The 16,274-nt window shown below is 45.2% G+C and overlaps 1 non-coding gene across 1 annotated transcript; it reads left to right on the top strand.

Annotated features, from left to right (window-relative positions):
* The first annotated feature begins 10,722 nt into the window (after positions 1-10,722).
* LOC119955369 lies at positions 10,723-10,833 on the top strand. Its single transcript, XR_005458457.1, has one exon. It is a non-coding gene; the product is annotated as a small nucleolar RNA ACA64 (small nucleolar RNA).
* The last annotated feature ends 5,441 nt before the right edge of the window (positions 10,834-16,274 follow it).

Here is a 16,274-nt window from a genome sequence, read left to right as displayed (position 1 = left end):
CAAGAAAATAAATAGCTTCAGTGGGGTAAGCACAAGCTACAGTCTTAGGGGCTGGTTTAGCTCACTCAGCTAAATCGCTGGCTTTTCAAGCAGGCCAGCAGCACGGCTCTATTCCCGTACCAGCCTCCCCGGACAGGCGCCGGAATGTGGCGACTAGGGGCTTGTCACAGTAACTTCATTAAAGCCTACTCGTGACAATAAGCGATTTTCATTTCATTTTCATTTTCAGTCTCCCAAGACAGTTCTGATGGGGAATCTTGACGGAACCTGACAGAAATAGAAATGCACTGTGCAGTCCTGGAGTCAACTAAGATTTGGAGGCTGTGGGTGGTTGGGAGGGGGAGGGAGGAGTGAAATGATCTTCAGAGGAGCTGAGGTCAGTGATGGTATGGGAAATTATTGCTTAATGTTTTGTGGTGGGGTCAGAGTGTCAGCATTCAGTCTACTCAAAGTATGACTGTTCACTAAACCACAACCACACTGTCCTCCTCAGTAGGTTTAGACCTAAGAGAATGGAGTGATGCAAGTTCCAAGAGAGGGAGGTTAGAGTGAGGGGAAAATAGAGAAATTGAGATGGCTGATGTCATGTTGGTAGTTCTCAATAAAAAGATCAAGAATGGGTAAGACGTCAGAGACAGGAGTCTAAGTGGAATGAGAACTCTGAAGATGGGAGAACAGGTCCACTATGTGGGGGCAAGACTCTTGGCCAAAGAACTGAACATGGAAGCAAAGGCAATGGAAGATGAGCTCAGCAGCATTGTGCCAAGCTGGAAATTCAATAAGGTGGGGCCATACAGGGTTGAAGCTGAGGCCTTTGCTGAGGGCTGATTGTTTGGGGTCAGGGATGGGAGATGAGAAGAGGTGGTGGAAACACAACAGGTGAGTTTGGGTAGTGGGATGGCATTAGAAGGGGCGGGAGGACCTGGGCGGCTGTTGGAAACCAAGGGTTGTTGCTTGACACCTGAAAGGAAGAAAAATACGTTTTTGTTAATGAATCAGATGAGGCAAAGGATGAAGTGGACAACCCTAAAACAGTGAATCAATGCTGCTGAAGAGGGGGTCGGATATGTATGTGGCTGATAATTATTGGTGCGGCCACTACTGAGGGACTGAAATCATATAAAATGACAGCATATCTCAACCTAATTCATGTTCTCTCATCCCACTTGCCCCTCATCCCACAATCTCTCGTGATTTACAAGTTGCAGCTGGTGTAAGCAGCCAACACTTGCCTTTCCCTCCTCCTCTCACCCCAACCTCTTATACCTTTATCCTTTCGTTGCAATGCAAGTCGAAGCAACCCAATCAACAAATATCTACTTGTTGCCATACTACTCTGTGTTCCGGCAGACTACTAGGATTTTGAGGTGTCACTCCTGTGGCTTCATGGAGCACAAACCTCTGTTCTCTCTCAGGATGACCTCATTTGTGCTCCCACCACTGCTACTCCATTGACCCTCAGCCAGTCAGCCCAGACTGCTGCCACATGCCGAGGTGGTGCAGCCTGAAGCCAGGTCCTTAAGTACCTGGGCTGCTTGAGGGCATTCTCCAAGGCCATCCGTGGTCTCACCCACCGAAACGCAGCAGCCTTTCACCAACCAGGTTGCAGCTACTGGACTAGCACTGCGCAGGGCCACGAGGACAGGCAAAATGATGCACAGAAAAGGCACTTAAGGGAATGCACAAAGTTGTTTAGTTGACTTTCATGTGAAATATGGAATGGTTTGTTGGATAAAGCTGGTCTGGAATGATTGTTTTGTGGTAGCTTTTATTTCAAATGGTTCTATCTCCTCAGGTGCAGTGCTGACCATTTAGCTGAAGTCATATGATTTTTCGGAAAAACCAGCTTTCTCATAGTACAAAGTAAACTTTAAAAACAAAACACCCAGGTCAGTTCCCAATAAAGTGTCCAAATAATTCAATGTCCTTCCAATTATTTTTAAAACATTTGAAGATATGTATCCTTAACATTTATCATCAGTTTCATTTATTTAAAATTAACTTCCGAGGGCCAAATTGAGGTACATTTTATAATCAATCATTTTCTAAGTAAAGTACAAAAATACAAAAAGGATTATAGCAATAAAGGAGTGAAGTAATATATTGATTATCAGGTTAGGGTCCTTATATTATCAGGGTTCAACATTAAACAATCATAAGCGTTACGATCCCAGCTTGGTGGATTAGAAGTTTTATTTTTTGTTTAGATACATGGATGAACAGAGTCGCTGGTCTGCCGATTAATTTTAACAGAGAATAAAACATTTATTAAACAAGAAAAGATTAACACCCAACTATATCTTTACAGATGTACACATATTTATAAGGATAACGCAAGTTACAAAATCCAACTTATACTCGAATGCTCTCAGTAAGTACATAGTCCATCTAAATCAATAGGCAAAATGTGGTCAGACACACCACACTCTAAAACAAAGTGACAGATGCCAACCAGTGAAACTTGTGAATTTCTCATCAGATCCCCCCAGATATGGGCAGCACGGTGGCACAGTGGTTAGCATTGCTGCCTCACAGCGCCAAGGTCCCAGGTTCAATCCTGGCTCGGGGTCACTGTCCATCTGGAGTTTGCACATTCTCCCCGTGTTTGTGTGGGTTTCACCCCCACAACCCAAAAAGATGTGCAGGGTAGGGGGATGCTAAATTGTCCCTTCATTGGAAAAAATTAATTGGGTACTCTAAATTTTAGGGGGAATAAACCCCCCAGCTGTTTGTCACACTGTAAACCAACTATTCTCACTTGATTCTGGCTTTCATACAAGGGTTTCCAATCATCGCTCACGAAAGACACACTTTGGAATCTTTTCCCAACAAAGCTTTCTCTCCGGGGTCTTCACCAAGGATCCGCATTCAGGCTTTCAATCTCTTCTTTCTGTATTTTCCTGCCCTGGATTGCCTTGTACATTCAAGCTTCCTACACACAATCACTCAGATACCCAGCAAACAGAACATTCTTGCTTCACAGGCTACCGCCTGTGAAGGTGTTAAGGTGTCACAAAACTTGGCTTCTGATGTTTGGCTTCTCACTAGTCAACTTCTTTAAGTCTGCACCTTGCAGCTCTGTCTTTAACTGAGAGCCTCAGTCTGCCTCTTTAACTTCAGTGACAGTACCTTGTTCAGATTCCACTGCTTTGGTCTTTTATTTTCTTGAACTCGCTTTGGTCCCATTCCCTGATTTCTGACTTCTTTAGCTTCTGAGACTTGCTTTCTGCCCGTTACTTTATGGTCCTCCCTGTACCGGCAGCTTCTGTTCTTCTTGTGTCTTTGGTTACCTAGTTCGAACTGAACTCTAATTCTTCTGTTCAGTGTGCGCCTCTGGTTGCTAAGCAGCAGCTTAGTTCTTTTTTACCCATTGTAACTACAATGCAGGCAAAGTTAAAGTGAATCTAAAATCTATAGACTTGTAACCCTGTTTCGCTCCACAAGTGCCGCCAGACCTGCTAAACTTATCCAGAATTTTCTGTTCTTATTTCAGGTTTCCAGCAGTTGCAGTATTTTGCTTTTATTTGACCTGCAGTTACCTTTATTTAACATGAAGCTAACTGAAGTTTTAACCCTTTCTTAGAATACAAATACAGAAACACAAACATTTTACTTAAACGTATACCTTATTTCTAATACCCACGATACAAGTATAATTTTTTAATGAATTTAAAGTGCCCAATTTTTATTTTTCAATTCAGTGGAAATTTAGCATGGACAATCCACCTATCCTGCACACTTTTGAGTTATGGAAGTGAGGCCCACGCAGACATGGGGAGAATGTTCAAACTCCACACAGTGTGCCAGGATCAACCCCATGTCCTCAGCGCCATGAGACAGCAGTGCTAACCACTGCGCCACTGCGCCGCTCAAGTATAAATAATTTAAACTACCTCCATTTCCTAACATAAGATTCTATTAATTGTGTGGATAAGGTAAAAGTCTGTCATGTTGCACCTCAGTTCAATTGATTTGAGTTTTGTAGCTGGGAACCACTGAGATCTGTCAGCCAAGTTTGGATTTCACGAAAGAATGGAAGAGTTAAACACGTCTGGGCTCACCCAAGTGACTGCAGATGGCAATTGTGTAAAGCATTTTTTAAAAGACATTTTTATGGGATATGACGTTGTTGGTCCTAAGTGACCTCCATTTCAGAGGTGGGCCAAAGTGTCACATGTAGGCCAGGCCAGGTAAGGGCGGTTGATTTCCTTCCCTAAAGGGCATTTGTGAACCTGATGGTCTTTTTATGACAATCAACAATGATGTGCATCATGGTCACCATTAGACTTTTAACTCCAGATTTTTATTGAATTCAAATTTTACCATCTGCCATAGCAGGATTTGAACCCGGGACACCTGATCTTGCTCTGGGTCTCTGGATTATAATTTTTAAAAATAATAATCTTTATTGTCACAAGTAGGCTTACATTAACACTGCAATGACGTTACTGTGAAAAGCCCCCAGTCGTCACATTCCTACACCTGTTCAGGTACACAGGGAGAATTCAGAATGTCCAGTTCACCTAACAAGCACGTCTTTTGGGACTTGTGGGAGGAAACCGGAGCACCCGGATGAAACCCACGCAGACACTTGGAGACCATGCAGACTCCGCAGATAGTGACCAAAGCCAGGAACCTCGGACCCTGGCGCTGTCCAGCAACAGTGTTACCCACTGTGCTACCGGGCTGCCCGACATTACAGGATTACTAGTCCAGTAACAATGGCTACAGGCTCCCCAATTTGAGTAACTATGGTAATCATGGTAGTCTTGGAACCTGGGAATTTTTGAGGAATGCTACCAACTGAAACAGACTCCAACAGTTGAATGGAAAGTTTGGCAGGAACAGAATATATGTGATAAGATATTCAGAATATGCTGAAGACTAGTAATGCATTTACACTGCTGATAACATCAATAACATGCTTTTAGTTTTGTTCTCACGCTTTGTAACATCCTCCTCACCTCTTAACTGTGATGAAACCAGAATTACGCCCAAAGATATTTGTCATTCTCTGAACACAGATAATTGTATACAGTCACTCTTTCTTTGGAAACACTGATGAATGTGGCAAGGGTGCATTTCAAGCCGGAAGTACAATTTCAGCTTCTTATATGGAGAAGAACTGCACTTGAAAAATTCAGCTGCTGGATTCTCTATTAACGTTCACGCTTTGGTACTGACAGAGTGCAGGACAACATCAGCCACTATTTTTACCTTTTAACTAAAAATGAGGGTGTGACTAGGTTGAAAGTGTTCCTGTTAAATTATTTCCTGTAATTGTTCATCGAGTTTTGTTTTCTTTAAGAAAAGCTTCATTATTTGGATCAAAATATAAAGGACTTCAAACATAGGAAGGAACTCAGACTTATTGTTACAGGTTATTTGACCATTAGCAGGGACATGTAGCAGCTCTATTTCATTAAAGCTTGAAGATAAAAAAGGTTATATTGGTGTTGTTCTCATTTCTATGCCAGCTTCTCACCTCTGAGTCAGGAGGTTATTAAATTATTTTGTTTTTCGTTCATGTGGTCCCATGCAAAGAATAAAAAAAAGAAGCATTACTGACAGGCCAACATTTATTGCTCATGCTTAATTGCCCCTTGAGACAACGATGATGAGCTGCCTTCTTGAACTGTTGCAGTCCATGTGCCATAAAAGCACCCGGAGTGTTGTTAGGGTGGGAATTTCAGGATTTTGATCCAGTGACAGTGAAGGAATGGTGATATTATCCCAAGTCAGGATGGTGAGCGACTTGCTGGTGGCTGTGTTCTCTGGAACCTTCTGCCCTTGTCTAGGTGGTAGAGATTGCAGGTTTTGGAAGGTGCTGTCAAAGAAGCCTTGGTAAGTTGCTGCGGTGCATCTTGTCAATGAGGCACACTTCTGCCACTGTGTGTTGGCGGTGGAGGGAGTGAATGTTTACAATTGTGGGTGGGGTTTGTCCTCAGTGGTGTTGAGCTTCTTGATTGTTGTTGGAGCTGCTGTCATCCAAGCAAGTGGAGAGCATTCCATCACACTCCCTGAACTATGCCTTGTTGATGATGGACTAGGCTTTGGCGAGTCAGTAGGTGAGTTACTCACACAGTTATCAGAGAATGATACAGTACAGCATTTGACTTAATGTGCCTGTGCTGTCTCTTTGACATAATGGTCCAATTAGTTCCAGTGCGTGTTTTTTCTCTCTCCCAATACCCTACAAATTAATCCTCTTCAACTACATGGCCAATTGCCTTTTTTTTAAAATTTCAAATTAAGTGGCAAGGAAGCGCAAAAGAAAGAGGCTGGCGAAGCAAACGTGGCAACCATTTTTAAATCATTTTCCAATAAAGGGGAAATTTCGCTTGGCCAATCTACCTACCCTGCACATCTTTGGGTTGTAGGGTCAAAACCCACGCAAACCAGGGGAGAATGTGCAAACGCCACACGGTCAATGACCCAGAGCCGGGATTGAACCTGGGACTGCGGCGTCGTGAGGCAGCAATGCTAACCACCGTGCTGCCAGGCACTTATGGACACAGGCCTTCCAAAGGCACAGAACAAAGAGCACAAGAAGCAAGAGGCCAGCACATAAACCAGCCTTCTAAGAGGCTGGAAACAGCCCAAATGATCACAGAGGTGATCCTGTAAGGGAGGCACAATGACCTGTGCAAAAGAGATGGGCACTGGCCGGGCATATCATGTTTATGGACACCAAGTGAACAGTTGCGCTTGGTGTAGTTCCAAAGGAGTCCAAAGAAACATCAGGATAACAGATCGCTATCGTACCACGTGTGATTCAATAAAGATCCTGGTTTGGACAAGTCAAGTTGTTTGGTAGATTCCTTGCTGGACATCGAACACCAAACGCAACAGTTAGCACTGCTGCCGCACCACGCTGAGGACCCGTATTCGATCCCAGCCCCGGGGTCACTGTCCGTGTGGAGCTGGCATATTCTCCCTGTGTCTGCATGGGTCTCACCCCCACAACCCAAAAATGTGGATTGGCCATGCTAAATTGTCCCTTAATTGGAAAAAAAAATTGGATACTGTAAATTTAAAAAAACATACTCAGTGAGCATGGGATGGTATGTGTCTGGTGTCCTTTTTAGATCATATCTGTTGTTTTTCTGCATTGAATTCAGTGGAGAGTAATGTGGAGTAACTGTAGTCTTTGAGCTTGTCCTGCCATTTGATCTGATTGTGGCCTCAACCCATCTTTCCTCTCTACTCCATATACCTACTGACTCCCTTGTTAATCAAGAATCAATCTAAATCAACCTTAAAAATATTCATTGACTCTGTCTCCACTGCTCTCTGTCCTGTTATGCTCTTGACTGAGCATAAGCTGCTTCCTTGATGTGCACTCTGACAAAGAAAGATTCAGACGTGGAGATAACTTCAACACGTTTATTAAACTATTAACAATTCTCCTACTCGGATTCAACGGGACTGTTAATCCTTCTATAGCTACTCAGACTGACAAACCAGTCTGCTACAATCCACGTGGAGGGTGTGATGTTCAATCAATCCCTGTGTCTGTACTCACTGAGTGTCTCCACAGGAAAGAGGAAGATCAGCTGTGCTGTGTCCTTTATATATGGGTTAGTGTAATGCCTCCCCTGTGGTGGTGTCACCTCTGTGTGTATCGTGAATGCCCATTGGTCGTGTCCTATCTTACTGACCTATCGGTTGAACATCTGTGTGTCATGTCTCTGGTGCTCCCTCTAGTGGCTATCTAGTCTATGTGTATTTACATTGACCTCTTGTGTATTTACAGTGATGCATATCACCACACTCTCTGTGGAAGAGAATTCCACAGTCTTGCGAACCTCTGAGAGAAAAGATTTTTTCCTTAACGCCGTCTTAAATGGGACATGCCTTGTTTTTAAGCCATGTTTCCTCATTCTAGTTTCTCGTAGAAGAGGACACATCTTTGCAGCATCCTTCTGGTCAAGTCCCCTCAGTACCTTATCTGTTTCATTCGCCTCTCATTCTTTAAACTCGAATAAATGTCGGCCCAATGTGTCCAACATTTCCTCATAATGAAAAAATGAAAAAATGAAAATCGCTTATTGTCACGAGTAGGCTTCAATGAAGTTACTGTGAAAAGTCCCTAGTCGCCACATTCCGGCGCCTGCCTGGGGAGGCTGGTACGGGAAAGATAGCCTCTCATCCCAGGAATCAGTCAAATGAACCTTCTCTGAACTGTTCTCGCAATTATATCCTTTATTTAGCAAGGAAACCAAAACTGTACACAGCATTCCAGATGTGTTCTCAGCAGTGCCCTCTACAACTGTAGCAAATCTTTCCTCCTTATTATAAGTGCCTTGTAATAAGTGTCAATATTCTATTTGTTTTCCTAATCACTTGCTGTACCTGTTTACTAACTTATTGTGACTCATGTATCAGGACACCAACATCCCTCTGTGCCGCAGAGTTCTGCAATCTTCCACCCAAACACTAAGCCTATAATTCTAGCTAATAGTCATCATCAATAAATAAAGCCCTTAGTTCTCCAGAAAGTTCACTTAGTGGATATGATTCAAGCACTTGGGACATGATTTGTGGTTGACTAATTGTCTTTCGGTGGTGATGTCAGGAAGCACCAGTTCACACGGAGAGTAAAGGAAATCTGGAACTCACCGTCCCAAATGGCTTTTGAGACTGGGAGTCAATTGAAAATGCCAGAACTGGGATTAATAGACCTGGTTAGGCTAGGGGATTAAGGCTATGGATCCAAGGGGTTGGTTCTAGATCGGAAGGAAGGTAGATGAAGCTGAGAGACAGATCGGCCATGATGATAATTGAATAGTGAAAGAGGCTTGAGGGGCTGAATTGACTACTTATGTTCCTGTGTGTGGAAGGTTGTTTGTCATCGTCAGGGAGGCCCCATAGGTCAAGATTTGATGTGCACTGTCTTTACCCAGTTCGAAGGTGGTTAAGAATTGTCCAGCTACCTAACCTAGATCTGTAGAGTTAGGAATGACATGGTGATCTGTCGGTGCATCTGCCATCCATTATTTTGGACTTGTGGGCTGGTAAGGAATATATCTAAGGGAGAGTGAATGTTGATCGTATTGGGTGTCTCAAAAAGATGGGCAGAACAAATCAGAGTCAATTGGCAGCCTGATTATTTCAAGAAGTCTATTTGCCAATTTATCTTCTGCATATAAATGAGGGAGACGGGAAGCTCTATGATGAGAATATGTTGTAATATGCTTGACACAAGACAGTCACATGAAATCGAATATTCACCAGGTTAGTGTGCGATGACCGAATCCCAAAAGGGAGTCCAATATTCCTGCAAGTGCAAGAAATGAAATGCTATCGATGACTGGTATGATTTCATTGTAAGAAAGGTTCTGATTGTTATTCCAGGCGTCTCTGTGAATGTTTAGCTGGCTGGTAACATTTCCTATTCATGTCTGCTACATTGTGAGCCAGTACACTCTCTGTTTACTCTGTATACAAGGCGTGACCATTTAGAAAGAATTGTGCATTTTGTAAGTGCTCACACGCTGCAGTCTTCACTGTGCTGTTTGATTTACCGATTGAAAGACAAAAAGTTACTGAACTCTTCCCATAAGAGTAGCGAATGGCTATGATGTGGGCGGTGTAGGTTTTGTGCAGATCCTAGACTCCATAGAACCACAGAACCCCTACAGTGCAGAAGGAAGCCATTCGGCCCATCGAGTCTGCACCGACCCTCTGAAAGGGCATCCTACCTAGGCCCATTCCCCCACCCTATCCCTGTAACCTCACCTAACCTGCACATTTCTGGACACTAAGGGGAAATTTATCGTGGCCAATTCACTAACGTGCACTTCTTTGGACTGTGGAAGGAAACTGGAGCACCCGGACAAAACCCACCGCTGACACAGGGAGAACGTGCAGACTCCGCACAGTCACCCGAGGCTGGAATTGAATCTGGGTCCCTGGTGCTATGAGGCAGCAGTGCTAACTACCTTGACGGGGCTCAGAAAACATCATCACGACTCATAAAGAAGTAAATCGGATAACTTTTGTGATTAGGAAATGATACATGCTCTGCGGAAAAACGAAATGGTCCTTCCTTTTTGGGTTCCTTCCTGTATCCACTTGGGCCCATCAGCTGTGTTAAGTTGTGAAGATACCCAGTTTATAAAACTGTGGATCAAGCTTCATCTCGCAATGCAGCTCTCACCTCTGGTAGATTCAGTGAGCGGCTTTCCTGACTTTAGCATGGTTACTGGTTGGTGCTCTTCCTGTCATATACCTGCAATATACTTACACAGTAGGGTCTCAACATCCTACACACAGTTTGGCCATGCAGTGTGCTGATGTCAAAAATGCCACTGAATGTCACCACCAAGATACATAATAGTATAATAATAATCTTTATTGTCACAAGTAGGCTTACATTAACACTGCAATGAAGTTACTGTGAAAAGCCCCCAGTCGCAACATTATGGCGCCTGTTCAGGTACACAGAGAGAGAATTCAGAATATCCAATTCACCTAACAGCACATCTTTCGGACTATGTGGGAGGAAACCGGAGCACCCGGAGGAAACCCACGCAGACACCGGGAGAACATGCAGACTCCGCACAGACAGTGACCCAAGCCAGGAATCGAACCTGGGACAATAGAGCTGTGAAGCAACAATGCTAATCACTGTGCTACCGTGCCCCTACTACACCAAATAGCGATAGTGGAAAGGGATCTTAGCCACTGTTATGAAAGGCAAGGTGGTAAGATAAGGGTGCCCACATTAAAAGGTAGTAAGATAAGGGTGCCCACATTAAAAGGTACACTAAAAGCTTATTGCCCACTTTTGTATTGCATGTGGCCAATAAAACCCGTGTGCCAATAATTTTATGTTTTGCAATATCCTCTAAGAAAGCATCATTACTTGGTGTTGCATGAAAGCAGCAGCAATAGTTTCTGTATTGTGATTTAATTTTCATGGTTGGTTACAGGTAGTGAATGGTCAAGAATTGAAAGTATGGCATCTAAGTAGGGGAATGAACCTTCAGAGATAGAACATAGAACGGTACGGCACAGAACAGGCCCTTCGGCCCTCAATGTTGTGCCGAGCAATGATCACCCTACTCAAACCCACGTATCCACCCTATACCCGTAACCCAACAACCCCCCCCTTAACCTTACTTTTACTAGGACACTACGGGCAGTTTGGCATGGCCGATCCGCCTAGCCCGCGCATCTTTGGACTGTGGGGGGGGGCCGGAGCGCCCGGAGGAAACCCACGCACGCGGGGGGGGACGTGCGGACTCCACACGGACAGTGGCCCAGCCGGGAGTCGGGCCTGGGACCCTGGAGCTGTGAAGCATTTGTGCTGACCACCATGCTACCCTGCTGCCCCTAATCTTTGAAGTCTGGGCATTGTCTTAGTGGAATTACAGTGAGGTACAACTGCGGGGGCGGGGAACACTTCACATTGCAGTGTTGACCATTCCCATGTTTTGAAGCTATCTCCTGTCCAGTTCTTTCCAACTGCTCCCTTAATCAAAAAACAATCTTCATTTCCTAAATGCCTCAAAGGATATGCTGAAAATTAAAATTTGAAATAAAGCACAATGGTGTGGATACTGGAAATCTGAAATAAAAAGTTAGCTACATTGGAAAAAAAAAAAAAAAAAAAAATGAAAGGCAAGGTAGCTGTAAGGGATTTATATTTTTATTGGTAAACATTAGAAATAAAGGATAGTTTTAAGTGGGTTTAGGTTAATGTTTTTGTGCCTGGAAGGACTGAACCTATAGTTAGATTCAGGCTGGACTAAGGCGGCATGGTGGCACAATGGTTAGCTGGGGGACCCGGGTTCGATTCTGACCTGGGTGACTGTCTGTTTGAAGTTTGTACATTCTTGCTGCATCTGCGTGGGTTTCCTCCGGGTGTTCTGGTTTCCCTCCCACAGTCCAAAGATGTGCAAATTAGGTAGTTTTGCCATGTTCTTTTTTGATTTTTTTTTAATAGTATCCAATTCATTTTTTCCAATTCAGGGCAATTTAGTGTGGCCAATCCACCTAGCATGCAAATCTTTTGTGTTGTCGGGGCGAAACCCACGCAAACATGGGGAGAATGTGCAAACTCCACAAGGATAGTGACCCAGAGCCCAGATCGAACCTGAGACCTCGGTGCTGTGAGGCAGCAGTGCTATCCATTGTGCCACCATGCTGCCCAATTGGCTGTGCTAAAATGCCCCTTAGTATTCAAAGTTTGGTGGGGTTACGGGGAAGTGGGCATAGGTAGGGTGCTCTTTCAGAGGATTGGTGATGACTCACTGGGCCGAATGGCCACCTTCTGCACTATAGAGATTTTGTGATTCAGTTTGTATGCGTGGGGGTTGGATAAGTTCCAAATGTGTTCTATTATGCTTAGAGAGGGGCTACGGCGTGAAGAGTAAATAAACCAGCAGTGATTGCTTAGTAACTGGAGCCTTGTAAGGTAGAGAAGCTTTTAAGTTTTAGCTTAGCTCATTTGGTCGCAGATGATATAGGTAATGAGAGAGAAAGCAGCTCTCACAGTACTACTAGAAGCAGTTGGTTTAGAAGGCTAGAGAGGAACATCTTTCTCAGCTTTGCTAGAAGAAAAGCCATACTGTGGAATAAGGGTTAAGAAAAATAGTGCAGAGATCTGAAGAGCAGCTAGTTAAGGAAACTAGCAAAATAAAGAGAAGTTTCGAAGAAGTCTGAGATTGAAGGTAATAGAACGGAGCACTGAAAAATAAAGACCGACAGAGCTGAGAAGAAGGCAGAGACACCGTATCTGAGTGATTTTCAGGTTTGTGAGATTTTACTTAAGTCTGTGGAACGCGAGTTGAAATGAATATGGAAATCAGTGGTTAGATCTCGGAATTTGTGTAAAAACAGTTAAGACAAAGGAAACCTAAAATGGAGTGGTGTAAAATTATGGATTGGATTCACTGTTAAAAGTAGAGCAGAAGTTTGTTTAAAAGTTTCATTTGTAAAACCTAGACTGGATTTCAGAATGCAAACCACGAAGGGAAAGCATTATTATGAGAGAAGATTTTAAAGCTTATTTTTGAGAGTGGCATTTGGAAACACTCGATTCCTTTTAACAAATTGATTGGCCCTGAATGCAGTATGTTATAGTGAGCTGTCTGAGGATGTCTAGCTTGTCGGCTTGCTGAGACCTGTCCACTATTAGACGTTGGACCTGCTCCTAATGACCGGGGAAGGCCTTCCCGAACCAACACTGAGACCCAACGTCTACATTAATATAGTGAAATGGTAATGACCTGATAACATATTTCAGTAATGTTGACTAAGTGACAAATATTGGCCAGGACACCAGAATGAATCCCCCTACTCTTTATACATACTCCTGAGAGGACTGGCAGGGCCTCAGTTTAACATAACGCCTGAAAGATGGCACCTCCAACAGTGTAGCTCACTCAGTACTGTCATAGGAGTGTCAGCCTAGGTTATGTGCGCAAGAACTTGGACCCACAATCTTCATGACTCCGGTTCAAGGAGAAACCCACTGAGTCAAATTTGAGAGCACTAGCTCGATAATCAGGAACCTGCAGAGCCCCACGTCCCTAGAATTTATGCATAACACATCCTTCCTGTTATTGTAGTAAAGAAGTAACCAGTTTTAGTTTGTTTGTTTTAAAAAGTCAGCAGCCAGCTTTGATCAAATAAGGAATAAGCAATTTGTAATACGTGAATGTTAGTGAGGAAATTTTACAATGAAGCTATTCTTAGCAGCAGAATGGGTGACAAACTGCTTTGGGACAGTTGCTACGCAATCTTAACAAGAAGAGCAGTTGGAAAAGTCCCAAAGTGATTGTGTCCCCGAGTCAGTCAGGTGTTTCAGTCTGGCATACAATCACATAATGATCTTAGCTTCCTCTGTACAAAAATGTCATGGGTAAGAATAATTTAAATACAGACAACGCTGGGAATATTCAGCGGGTCTGGCAGCTTCTATGGAGAGAGAGAAACAGAGTGAACGTTTTGAGTCCGTATGATTCTTCTTCAGAACACTTTCCTACTCCTCACCAGTTCCGGAGAAGGAGAAGATTTGGGTTGCTGGATGGTGCGAAGGATGTAGTAAAATGGCAGATGTTGCACCCTCCTGTGTTTGCACAGGAAAGTGGCATGGGAAAGCAGGTGGGCAATTGAGGGGTGGATGAGAGAGTGTCACAGAGAGAATAGTCCTTTTGGAATGCTGAAATAGGAGAGGAAGATGTGATTGGTGGTGACATTGCACTGGAGTTGGCAGAAATGTCAAAGAATGATCCGTTGAAAGCGAAGGCTGGTGGGTGGAAGGTGAGGACACCTTTAATTGTTCTGTCATATCCGTACAGTTTCACAGCACAGAAAGAGGCCCTTCAGCCCATCATGTCTGCGCCGGCCATCAAGCTCCTTATTCTAATCTAATTTTCCACCCCTCCCTCTCCCCTCCCCACCCCCCTCCCTCTCCCCTCCCCACCCCCTCCCTCTCCCCTCCCCCCCTCTCCCCTCCCCCTCCCCTCCCCACCCCCCTCCCTCTCCCCACCCCCCTCCCTCCCTCTCCCCACCCCCCTCCCTCTCCCCCCCCCCCCCCCCGCCTCCCGGCCCCCTATTCTCCACTCCCTGGGGGGAATAGGAGGGCCGTACCGGAAAACTCGGCGGCCGGGCCTTGTCCCTGGCTTCAAGGCCCGGCGCTCCAAGAATGACGCTGCGGCGGCGCCTAATGACGTCAGCTGCGCATGCGCGGGTTAGGCAGCTCAAACCCGCGCATGCGCGGTTGCCATCTTTCCCCTCAGCCGCCCCGCAAGACGTGGTGGCTTGATCTTGCGGTGCGGCGGAGGGGAAAGAGTGCTTCCCCTTGAGACGACGGCCCGACGATCGGTGGGCACCGATTGCGGGCCCGTCCCCTCCCGAGCACGGTCGTGGTGCTCGATCCCCGATCCGCCCTCCACAGGCCCCACACTTACCTGGCGCGCCATGTTCACGACGGCAGCGACCAGGTGTGGTTGCTGCCGTCGTCAACAGGTCGGGAACGACAGGCCGCTCGGCCCATCCGGGCCCGCATTTCTCCGAGCGGTGTGTCACAAAACCGGGCACGCCATTTTGGGGGGGGGTGGGAGAACAGCGGGAAGTTCGGGAGCGGACCTCCCGCTATTCTCCCACCCATTGTGGTTGCGGAGAATCGTGCCCTAAGTTCCAGATTCCTACCACCTCCCCCACTTCAGGATGTAGAAGTACTTCCTCAAATCCCTTCTAAATCTCCTTCCCCTTCCTATCTACCTGTCTATGTCCCTCATAATCTCTGATCGTGTTTTTGGGATCCTTAAGGGGGAGAGGGAGCAGCCCCAAGTCGTGGTCCACATAGGTACCAATGACATAGGTAGGAAGAGAGATGGGGATTTGAGACAGAAATTCAGGGAGCTAGGGTGGAAGCTGAGAGCTAGAACAAACAGGGTTGTTATCTCTGGGTTGTTACCCGTGCCACGTTCCAGCGAAGTGAGAAATAAGGAGAGAGAGGAGTTGAACACGTGGCTACAGGGATGGTGCAGGAGGGACGGTTTTGGTTTCCTGGATAATTGGGGCTCATTCTGGGGTAGGTGGGACCTCTACAAACAGGATGGTCTTCACCTGAACCAGAGGGGTACCAATATCCTGGGGGGGAGATTTGCTAGTGCTCTTCGGGGGGGTTTAAACTAATTCATCAGGGGGATGGGAACCTAAATTGTAGTCCCAGTGTACAGGATGTTGAGAGTAGTGAGGTCAGGGATAGGGTTAAAAGTTCGAAAGAGGGCACCGGCAAGCAAGATGCTGGTTTGAACGCCAGGAGCATCCGGAATAAGGTGGGTGAGCTTGCAGCATGGGTTGGTACCTGGGATCTCGATGTTGTGCCGATTTCGGAGACATGGGTAGAGCAGGGACAGGAATGGTTATTGCAGGTTCCAGGATCTAGATGTTTCTGTAAGAACAGAGAAGATGGTAAAAGAGGGGGGGGTGTGGCATTGTTAATCAAGGAAAGTATTACGGCGGCAGAAAGGATGTTTGAGGACTCGTCTACTGAGGTAGTATGGGCTGAGGTTAGGAACAGGAGAGGAGAGGTCACCCTGTTGGGAGTTGTCTATAGACCTCCGAATAGTTCCAGAGATGTAGAGGAAAGGATTGCAAAGATGATTCTCGACAGGAGCGAGAGTAACAGGGTAGTTGTTATGGGGGACTTTAACTTTCCAAATATTGACTGGAAATACTATAGTTCGAGTACTATAGATGGGTCAGTTTTTGTGCAGTGTGCAGGAGGGTTTTCTGACACAGTATGTAGACAG

The sequence above is a fragment of the Scyliorhinus canicula genome, chromosome 20 (genome assembly GCF_902713615.1).
Source record: "Scyliorhinus canicula chromosome 20, sScyCan1.1, whole genome shotgun sequence".
Taxonomy (NCBI): Eukaryota; Metazoa; Chordata; class Chondrichthyes; order Carcharhiniformes; family Scyliorhinidae; genus Scyliorhinus; species Scyliorhinus canicula.
Note: the sequence above shows the minus strand (reverse complement) of the source record. Positions and strands in the feature narration are given on the sequence as shown.